Raw genomic sequence first — 11189 nt, forward strand, 5'->3', positions numbered from 1 at the left:
AAAGGGATTGCATAATCTTAACCCTTCTAATCTAAGTAGTAAATCAAGATTTGAAGCCTTGTGGGTTGTTTGTTTATATTAGGAGCAGTGACTGCTGAATTCAGCCATTTCTTTGATGCAATCCTGTTTCTTCACAGAATGGACAGTTAGAATTAAAACAACAGAAAACAAGTTTTGGGCATAAACTTGGCCATTCTGTAGCAAGCACTCTCCAAAACCAGTTTTGCTCAGGCTGGGAAAGTTTTCATGTGTTCCTATTTTGGTTTTTAATCATATTTCTGCTACTTCTCAATTGAACTTAGAGCACATCATAACAAAAAAGCTGACGCATCTTACACCTCCTCATTCCTTAACTCTGCTCATCAGGAGTAATGCACTTTTGTTCACTCTAGATCCTTTTAAACTGACTCTCGTGTTTTAAAAGGAAATGCAATAAACCCAACCTAACAGTCAGACATACACATTTGGTGACACAAAGGATTATTGAACTCTCTAAAGAAGTGCATTTCAAGGAGGAATTTCAAGTGGGGGGAGGTGGGGGGGGGGGGGGAATTGAGGGGAGGGCAGTTGAATAAAGGGCAAGGTTTTAAGGGAAGGGACCTACTTCCAGATATACAAATTTGTAGGTTCTTTGATGTTCAAGCTCATTCATTTCCTCCTTACTCTTCTACATGAAACCACATTGGAAAATTGTCTGCAAACCTGTTTATAACCTGTATTTTACATACAGGATAAAACAGTCTTTTCTCACATCCAGCATCTACAGCAACGCACTGGGCCTTTGGGGGGAAGATGCAGGGAGAAAGCACAGGCTACTTTTGATAGGCCTTCTGAACAAACACCTTTAATGAAGGTTGTTGCCCTGATCTACACAAACATGACTTCTCATTCTGAGCTGTCATGTAGAAAAATGCACAGCAGCTTGCGAGCGCTGAACAGAGACTTGCATCATGTAATTGAATCTTTGTTTTAAGCCGTGTTCCACACATGGAAGAGAAACACGGACCTGCTTGCAGGCATAACACTTGCGTTCTGTAAAAACATCACACTCATCACCTGCTCAGATCTGTGCAGAGTCCAGAGCTCTGAAACAATTTGGGGAAATCATTAGAGTGAAGACTAAAATGCAGTGAGGACCTTGACCTCAATGGTCTTTCTATTTACATATGCCATGGCTGAGGATTGTCCTGACAGAAACAGCAAGGCCAGCTTTCTGGCTGATCATTTTTTCCACAATTAATTCTCTTTTATTTAGAACGCAGATAGCAAAACCTACAATAAATAACTTGTTTGTGTTACCTTTGTTCCAGTTTGTTATCTCAGGTCAATCTTTATGAAGCTATGATTAGAAAAATAACACATGTATGTCTGTGGGCTGGCTGTCACTTGGAGTCCATCCCTGAGGAATGTGGAACAGGCAAGTATATACAACATCCTCTGCTGTGCTCCCGTACACATTGTGCTCCCAGGCAGCAGCTGCATGTGCATGTACTCCTGTCTTTGTAATGTGAGAAGTAATGTTGGTAAGATTAGAATGCCTCAACTTATTGCTTCTCTGTTTGTAGTCATTCCTGTAAGTTTTGGAGGCAGATATGCATCAGGAGATTTGCATGAAGGACAGACACAATGTTGGTCCAAAACATGTTCTGGAGCATGAAGGAATACTTACTCATGTTAGAGTAACTGGCTTCCTATGGAAAAATTTACCTATTGCACAAAGATTAAATGATGTGTTTCCTTGTTTCATTCCTTAGAGCAAAAACCATAAATCAACTATTAGTTCTTAGCACTGACAGACTGTGAGCTCTTTTCTGTACTTACTCGTGTAAAATCACATCTAAGAAATTTCTGATAATTATTTGCTGATAAATTGGCAATCTATTTATGCAAGTCTTAGAAAGTCTTATTATTTTGAACTGCCTCATGGGATTTCTTTAAATAAACTGTAAATGACCCTTAGAACATCTGTTTCTATGATTATAGATCTCTGTAAGAATCGGTACAAACTGATCCTAGTTTTATCAAATACACTCTCTTTTTGTTTCAGAGACCGTTGGGTCCAGAAGGCAAAATTATGGAGCCTCAACACAGAACTCCAGCCCAAGGACAGAAGTATTTTATATGCTTTAACGTGAGTAGGTAGTCTTCCAGTCTTAAAGTATTCCACATTACAGCAAGCTGCCAGTCTGCCCTGACATGCTCCAGCAGCTCTGCTTCAGCTTGCTCCTGAACTTGTAAGGGAGTCCTTACAAGACAGTCTTGCAGCTTCCATCCTTCCTGACATGATTTATGAGATGGAGCACCAATGAGAATCTCATTTACCCAGCTTGTCAGAATGTCAGGGTTTGCTGGAATTCACAGTATGTTACTTTAATTCTGTCTTTGCAGCAGAAGTTTCAGTTGTTATCTTGTCTTTTCTAGCACAACCTCTTTCTCCAGAGGCTGACTGATCACTGGATTCTTTCCCATCAGTCTAACAGAATCACTTCCATAGCACTGTGGCCTATTGAAAAAAGAGCACAAATTCCAGGAGAAGAGCCTTTTAAAATGTTATGTATGGACAGTTTGCAGCGGTGGTATAGACCCCCTCAGCAGTTTCACCTGTTACACAGAACAGTGTAATAAATGTGTGTTTTTAATTCCTTGGTCACCTCTTTCAGACCCTTTAGAAATCACCCACGAAACGTTCCCCATGTACACTTTTATCTTTCCCATCTACGTATGTCTATACAGGCTCTTGCTGACATGGACAAAGATGCCGGAGTAAGAATTTCCTAGGATCTCAGTAGCATTTTTCAGCTAACACATCAACATTTCCTTTGCATAGTAACTTCATTGTCAACATCTTTGGGTCTAAATTAATCTGTTTCCATTCATAACCATTTGTGATACAGAAAATGTCTCTCCATGACAAAAAGGGAATTGGAACACAAAGATGAGAAGTGTCTTTCAGAAAGCTGTTTGGATTCTTACCTCAAAAAGTACTTCCCATGAGATCAAGGATTTGACTCAGCACTCCGATGTGAAGGTGAAAGCACTTTTAGTGAAGAGACCAGGTCAGTTTCAATCTTTACAACTGTGGCAGTTAACAAAACTGTGACAGTTTTAAATGCTCACACTTGTAACATTGACTTCCCTTTCGCTGCTGAAACAGAAGAGAATTCCACTTACACAATCAGTTTGTCCTATCAGTAGCTGCTACCTACTCGTATATGTTGTTCCTTGGGGGTTCTATCAACGTCATGTATGCAAGAATTATTAATAGAACATGCTTCATTTACACAATATTTCTATGACTCTGCTTTCATTTCTGTCGGTAGTTCTGTTATAAGTCGTTTCCTGTCATTGATTCTGTAATTTATTCACATGACACTGGATATGCAAATTGTTGGCAAAAAATAAATGTTACTGTTGTAGCAGTTACAGGAGAAGTAAATGCTTGTGAATGAAACTTAGTTCTGACTATTTGCAGACACTGGTGTTGGGGCAGGCAATGGCTGCACTCTGAGGTGTTCTCTGCTCCTGCTGGTCTAGTCCTCAGGATTCAAACCTGCCCGAAAGCAGACACCACCACATTATCTGTGATGGTACCTGGCTCCAAGGCCAGTTCAGGTATCAGTGTTACACACAGCTGACAAACACCAGTCACAGTTTCCTCTCATTCAGATGAATAGTATCACTTACAGACCTATTTTCTTACTGGACAATGATAGTTAAGAAACATGATGCTGCGGAGTTTCAGCTTTAGCCTGTGCTGCCTAGATAATTTAACTTCTTCATTAATATACAATAGAAGCATCTTCAGATAACAGCCTTGTAGCAGCTTGAGAAAATGAGAAGGTAGTGCAAAAATAGGCAGGGTAACAAAAGGTGCATTATATTCACCAGACAAACAGCCTGAGCAATTCCATCTCTTACCAAGCTTTAGAACATTATTTTCATGACTTCCTCCAACTACAGCACCGGGCCTAACAAGAGACGTTTCTCTTCACAAACTTTGTCTTGCTTATCTCCTGATTATCAAGGCTACAAACAGCACTGTGGCTTTTTGTCTTAAGTACTATTGATCAAGCATTTTGGATTGCCAAAATCCACCTACAGTATCTTCTAATATTCTGACCCTACTGGCTTCTCTGGAACTACACGGGGCACAAGCCTGGCCCGCATGCTCCAAAAAGTGTTGGCACAAACATAAGGGAGTTCAGGAGAAATGGTAGAGGATTTGTGATGAACAGGAGGCTTAAAGAGTTTTAGACTACGACACAGGGTTTAACTTTGGACTAATTATTTTTCTATGGTGTAACTTGATGGCAATTCCTCTTAATACTGGATTTAAAAGTTTAAAGTAAGCAAGCCCTATTCTGGCACCACGGGAGCTCTACAGCAGTAATACCAATTAAGCCCAATAATCTCCCCCGTCTGTAGCTCTAAGACATTCCCCTGGGTGTTAGTTGATACTTTAGCCAAATAACGAAATGTGCAATTCAGGCAAATGAACAAATCAATGGTTTCAACAGAGTGAGATTAAAATACCTGCCACTAACTCAAAGTAATCATAAATAAATGCTGCCAAGTTTTCATCTCACGATCAGCATATTCCCAGAAGGATTCCTGCTTTCTTTCCCCATGGGCTAGGTGAGGAAACTGAACGGGGATGTGCAATATGCAATGACAACATCGAGGTTTTTAGGCCTGTCTGGAGGCAGAATGGGTGCGATGCTGCAGCTGGTGAGTTACTTGCTGAGAAATCTCGTTCAAGGTATTTCAAAGCAAAGTACCCCATTTACAAAGAACCTGTGAACCCTCACCCTTCCCCTAATACCCACCCCTTTAAGGATCAGGGAGGAGAGGAAAGAAGCGCCTGGGAATTACGTTTTAGAATCCGATTTAGAATTCAAAAATCCCCTGTTCTAGAGGCATTAGACCACTGCACTCTACTCCTCATGGTGTAGCCAAAGTAGTTCAGATTGCTCAGGCCATTCAACATCCAAAACCCCATCATGGAAGCCTTTGCTTCCCCTAATAGGCAGGCACAGCTAGGTGTCTGTGTAGCAGAACTCAACAGGATTATCAAGAATGAGATTTACTGTTTACTTTGACATTCTACTGACACTTGTATCTATGCAGCAAGCTCTAGCCCAAGTTAACTGCTAGTGAGCTGTGCTGCTTCCATCCTTTACTGTTTTTTCTCCAAATGATCTTCCCCCAAACCACTCTGTGTTTGTCGTATGGCAGTGACCAATGGCACTGATACTTTCCATTGCGTTGCTAAACACCTCCTGCTTCAAAGGAAGGAAAGGGGATCTGTTTAAAAGCAGGAACCCGGACAGGACCGGATGCCTAGCTTTTCCCTAGAGGTGGAAGCCAGGCTAAGCCCAAGCAGGCCGTGTGCTGCCACCTGCTGAGCCACCTTTCCTCTTCACTGGGGAAAGTTTTCCATTTTACGTTTCCAGAGATGTGGCCTCTCACTTGGGCTGTGCATCCACCCTACAGTTTCTGCTTACCCCTTCTCTCTGTTTGTAGTAAAGAAGGCTTTAAGTAAATTATTTGGGTACCTCTTTTCAACATAAGTCACAGTTTCTCAATGGAAAAAATCTGTTCCCGAGTCCCACGTGGTCTGCTGGTAAATGACCTGTGCTGAGGCCCACAGCCATGACCCCCTGTCCAGGCAGGAAAAGACTGTGTGAAGGCTGAGACTGTGGAAAAACGCTTCCCAGCAACCAGCCAGGGGGTAAACAAAAAGCAGCTCCCTCTGAAGCATGATGCGAACCACCAGCCAAGCTGTTAAAATGCTCACATGTACATAAACCTGGTAAATTTAGAGAGCTCTGTGGTAAATATGTCTAAGACTTATGAAAGAGATTAAAAGTGGCTGAGCTATCTGGAAATCACAGACCTGAAAAAATCCTTTGCCTCCCCTGTTCTGTGACTGAAAGCTCTCAGTCAGCATCCAAATGCTGCAACAGCAATAAAGGAGCTGTCGACTACAGGATTCATCTGAATCCTGAGGTAAGAACATGAGCAGAGATGAAATCTGCATAAGATGCATATTTATTTCCTTCAAACACTGTGCATTACATTGGCTTAAGCAACAAAACCAAACCAAACCAACCCTCATACATCAACTCATTACAAAAAATGCATTTCAGGAAAACTGAAGTTATTTATCACTACAATTCAGTCTGGTGACTGCTGCAGCTCAGAGCTGGTTCCTTCCCACCCCAGCTCATTAGAGGACTGTAAAGCCTATTTCCCTCTTCCAACTCAAACAGGAGAGAACACAATTCCTGCCTTCTTTTGGCACCTTTTCCATACATTCTATGTTCTATTGATGTATGAGGTATTCAACCTAGGTACCTGCCAAACCTTCAGTGAGCAGAAGCCCTGTCATCATACCTCATGCAGACACAGGCATGCAGTCTTGGTCTTTAAAGTAAAACTCCCATATAGAAGAGTCTCATGTATCATGCAGGTGTGTCATATATCATTACAACAGAACTAGATCAATTCTTACTATTTCATTTCCTATGTGTAGAAAAGTAGTGTTAACAACATCCCCAAGAGGTAAAACAGCACAAATTGTGCTGCTACTGGAAAAGAAAGGTATTCGTTAATGGAGCATTAGAGTGAGAATTTGGGAGGTGAACAACCACTAGAGGGCTCGTTATTCCATGCAGTGGCTTTAACAACGCGGTTAACTAAACCTTCCAGTAACAACTTAAACGTGACCTCTGTCTTGCGTGAGGCTCCCACACTTCATGAAATGCACGAACTCGCACAGAAAACATGTGAGTATACCCATTTTTCCTCAGTAACTTCTTAAAATGAACTCCAGAGATATGTCTCTGCATGGGCTGCACGTAATCTCTGCGCCAATACCTGGAGCATCTCCTCCCCTCCTGCAGTTCATGCCTTGTGTGTCTTGGTGTCTGTAGAGTTCTGTAGAGTTGTTCTTACATACTCGCACTCCTCTCTTCTGAATGAAACAGGCGTTTTTTTCCCCCTTCTCCTAACAACAAGGGTATAAGAGCTGCCTTTTGGTATTTTACAGCACCTATTTTTATGTATTATATTCAGCAGAATTGTTAAAATGTGTGACTGATACCTATGTAAGCTAATAAATGACAGGAAGGTCTAACAGAACCCACGGATGGCTCAGAAAGCTTTGCTAAATATGTACAGTGCCTAATCAGGCATCCTTGTAAAAGCTGAGGTATTGCATGCCTCCTTCCCTGAGCATCACAAGACATAAAAATACACAGTGACAACACAATATGATGTAATAGACCTGATCACATACTATTCCATGATAGAATGGAATTGTACAAATTTCATACAACTTATTTAACCAGAGATTACATCACGTTAGAGTTCTCCTTCCTGCCTTTTGTTTTGTTTCTGAGACCAGAATTACATTTGGTTTACATTATGCTAAAAATAGCAATCCCCTGATTTTGAACACCCAGCATCACTGTGGTAGTAATAATAAAGGCAAATTCCACACAGAAGTTTAGGGAAGACACCAGTGTTCAGAACCTCTCAGGCTGAGATTTATAAGTAAAGACCATGTATTATAATCAGAAGTTAGATTTCAGTTTTTAAAACCAAACGGAGTCTTAACAGGGTTTTTGGTAAGTCTTCATGGATGTCAATGTGCCCAATAAACTACAGCAAAATAGAACAAAAACAGGAAGCACAGATTCTTCTCCTTGCATATCTGTGTAGATTTATAGAATCACACACCTCCTACGTATAGCAATCATAGCTAAAATTGCCTCTAACAAACATGAACCACGCTAACAATTCTTGTAAAACTAATAATGGCAAATTCATCAGTGATTTCATTCATTGACTTCACTGATTTTTCTGAGACATCAGCATGAGAAGTATTTTACAGTCTAGCCATAGATACTTCAGGGATCACTTCCCACTTGGATGTGGTTCAATGAAAGACTAGCCAAGTGTTGTTAGGAGATTTATTGCATTGTGCATGTAAGCATCTACAAATGTGCATTTTATTAATATAGTATTTTGGCTTGGAAGGCAACAGTGGGAAAAGTGCTGTTCAGGCTGAGCTTCCAAGAAAAAAAACTTTGGGTGGTTCTTTGTGAAATGCTTTTCATTAGACTTTGCAATATTATGGTCCTAGTGCTGGACATGAAACAAAGCAAATGCCTTGAAAACTGAAAGAGGGCTAAACAATAGAGGATGCAAACACAAAAGGGAATGAACATCACTGAGCACTTCAAACTAACGTTTAGTTACCAATGTATGAAAAGAGCAGTTATCTTTCTGTTAATTCTCAAGATACTTCAAGCTTAAGAGCAACACATAAATAACATCTGGATGGGCACTTTCATTTTCTGAAGGACATATTTTAAGTGTTTTATAGCAGATCCTTTTTTCTTACACTAATCTCAACAAAAATATTTTTCCCCAAGCTCCAAATAACCTCAGAGAATGCCTTTACTCATCTAACATATGAACCTAAAATGAAACACATCACCATTTCTTAGATGCATCCTCAACCTGTGTTACAGTTACTGACAGTCCTGCTTGGCCTATTAACTTCAACATGGGTTGAAGCTAATTAACTGATATGCAGATGAGCTGTTGACAATGATTTCTTTCTCTCAAAGCAAAACTCACACATTCATGATATTTATTTCTCCCTGGTTTTACACCCAACTGTTTTGTGTCTATTAATACTGCAGCTTCTTATGTAAGGGAAAAATAAGTCAAATACTGCAAACATGACAGAAATGTGATTCAACAACAAGCTGGTTCACACAGTTGTCACCTAACAAGTTTCTGTTGGTTCTTTATATAATTATTTTTCAGTCCATCAGATTAAAACCCATGAAAGGGTGAGATGCTTTTAAAGCTTCTAGTTTGAATGCTTCACACTGATGTTTACCTTTTTTTCCAGTATTGTCTAGTGTATGTTCTAGCAAAATTATCTGACAGGGAGAGATATGACAAATGCAACAGCTTTTCATCTTGCTCTCAAGAAAATTCCTTGAGAGGAAATCAGCAATTACACTACCACAGGCTTTCTTTAAATTAATAAAAATACATGTGAACATCTGACTAAACAGAAGGGAGTCAGAACAACCGATGGAAGAATCTCTGTGAACAGAGATTTGTAGCAAGGAAAAAACAAATAAGCAAATATAGTTTTCAAAATATGAACTGGTGGTAATTCAACATGAAAAAGTATAACGGAATCATAGAATAGATAGAGTTGGAAAGGACCTTAAGATCATCTAGTTCCAACCTAATAATAATATAATATCTAATAATAATAATATCTATCTTCTTTTGGGGGGAGAGACACATTTGCTCTAGGGATCAATGACAATATAACCACTAGCTCTTGATTATTTCACTTGTTGATATCAGCAGGCAAGAAGAGAGATACCACCTTGCTGATTGGCTGGGAGGCATCTTCTTGTGCCCTAGGAGGGAGAGCACTGGTATTTCTTCTCATTCCTGCTCCTTTTGAGCATGTTACCTTTATCAAAACTACCAGTGAAGGAAATATTGAGGATTAGATGTTTTTCCTAACCTAAACAGTTTTGAAGACTACTTTTAATGTTCTCCTGCACTGTCACTGAAGTACAAGAAGATTGTTTAAAAATGGAACTCAAACCTCATGATTTCCCATGTTCATGCTCAATAAAACAAAACAAGTGATCAGCACTTAACCAAAGCCAGTCATGTTGAGAAGCTGGAATCACATATGTCCATGTGGCTAGTGTTAGACATTCCCTAGGCTGGGGTGTTGACTGTAGGTTAGATTCACCTTAAGGTTGGGCAAGTTTGAGTCATTATGTATTAGCCACAAGGGTGTGCTCACACCTACAGCACGTGTAGTTGCAGCTTTTGTGATAATCTGAATCACTTCAGGCAGTCTTTGCTAATAATAGCCACCAGTCGGAACCTGGAGTTACCTGTTGCAGTGGAATTCCTCCAGTCATGTTCAAGAGCAGCAAAACGGCAAATTTTCATGTTCTCTTTTCAAGTCTTCTTTAGTTATGCTCAACAGCATTTCTTAGCCACCCTGTTGGAAGACTGTTTCCTATATATGTAAAAAGGTGAAATTCAGTGTTAACCCATGAAGAAATGGCAGGGCCGTGAGTGTGCCAGTCTGGCTTTATGGCTCCAGTTGTGTCAAGGCTTGGGTGAGAACTGGTCCAGAGCCATGGAGCTCCCAGGCAGATGGGCTGTGAGTAGGAGCCCCACACAAGGCTGCTCGGGTGGTTAAGGCCTACTGGCACACTCAAGGCCCTGGCATTTCTTCACAGATTAACATTAGTTTCACTTTTTTTTTACATTTTGTATTTCCAGAAGCCACAGACAGAAAAATAAATCTCATGTTAGATACAAGAACAAGCCTGAGGCTTTTGTGCAAGCATTTTAGTTACAGGAATTTATTGCTTTTAGGGAACTATTTCTATTGACATAGGAGATATATTTGTTTACAATGGGTCTTAGAGCCTAAATTACTTAGTGAAAGGATAAGAGGAAATGGTTAACAAACAGAAAAGAGCAATGGCTTTGTGTTCAGTCAAAAACACTAAATTCTCATTCACAGATTACAGAGTACTTTTCAAAGAAGAGGAAGAAACTGGAACAGAGAATGGAGGAACTGTGCCTAAGACACCCAGCAGATCAAGATCAGAGAACCAGATCTCTTGGATTTATAGTGAATCTCAACCTGAATATGAATTAACAACATTGTGCTGTTCCAAAGAAATATCAGTCGCACCAGGATGTCCAGTTTATATCAGCTATGCTCCTTCATTCTAATGAGTGGAAAATCACAGCAAAACAATTAATCAGCAGGTCACCTCATCCCTCACCATGACCCAAAACAGGATCGAATTGATCAGCAAAGTGCTCCAGGTTGCAGCTACCTCTGGAATTACAACTGTATGTTAATCATCTTCCTCATACAGTCAACCACAGAGCCCCAGAAGAGTTTATGCTGGCAGAAGGCAGTGGGAGAGGAAAGGAGTAGCAAGGGGAAGAGGAAAGGCAGTGATGATTTACACCAGGTGGCTTACCACAGTATAACGTGTTCAACTATGTTCCATCTTGCTGAACATATTCTTCAGTTTTTTAAAAGACTATTTTAAAATTTAAATACATCCCACTCAGCTTCGTATCACCTGCAAAATTAATAA

At 40.2% G+C, this 11189-nt stretch overlaps 1 long non-coding RNA gene across 1 annotated transcript; it reads left to right on the top strand.

The window, feature by feature from the left end:
* Window positions 1–605: 605 nt before the first annotated feature.
* Window positions 606–11189, top strand: LOC134174874 (uncharacterized). The gene is made up of 2 exons (XR_009968818.1): window positions 606–2131; window positions 10598–11189. It is a non-coding gene; the product is annotated as an uncharacterized LOC134174874 (long non-coding RNA).

This window comes from Pezoporus occidentalis, unplaced genomic scaffold (genome assembly GCF_034315485.1).
Source record: "Pezoporus occidentalis ecotype Australia unplaced genomic scaffold, CSIRO_AGI_Poc_V1 ctg63, whole genome shotgun sequence".
Classification (NCBI taxonomy): domain Eukaryota; kingdom Metazoa; phylum Chordata; class Aves; order Psittaciformes; family Psittacidae; genus Pezoporus; species Pezoporus occidentalis.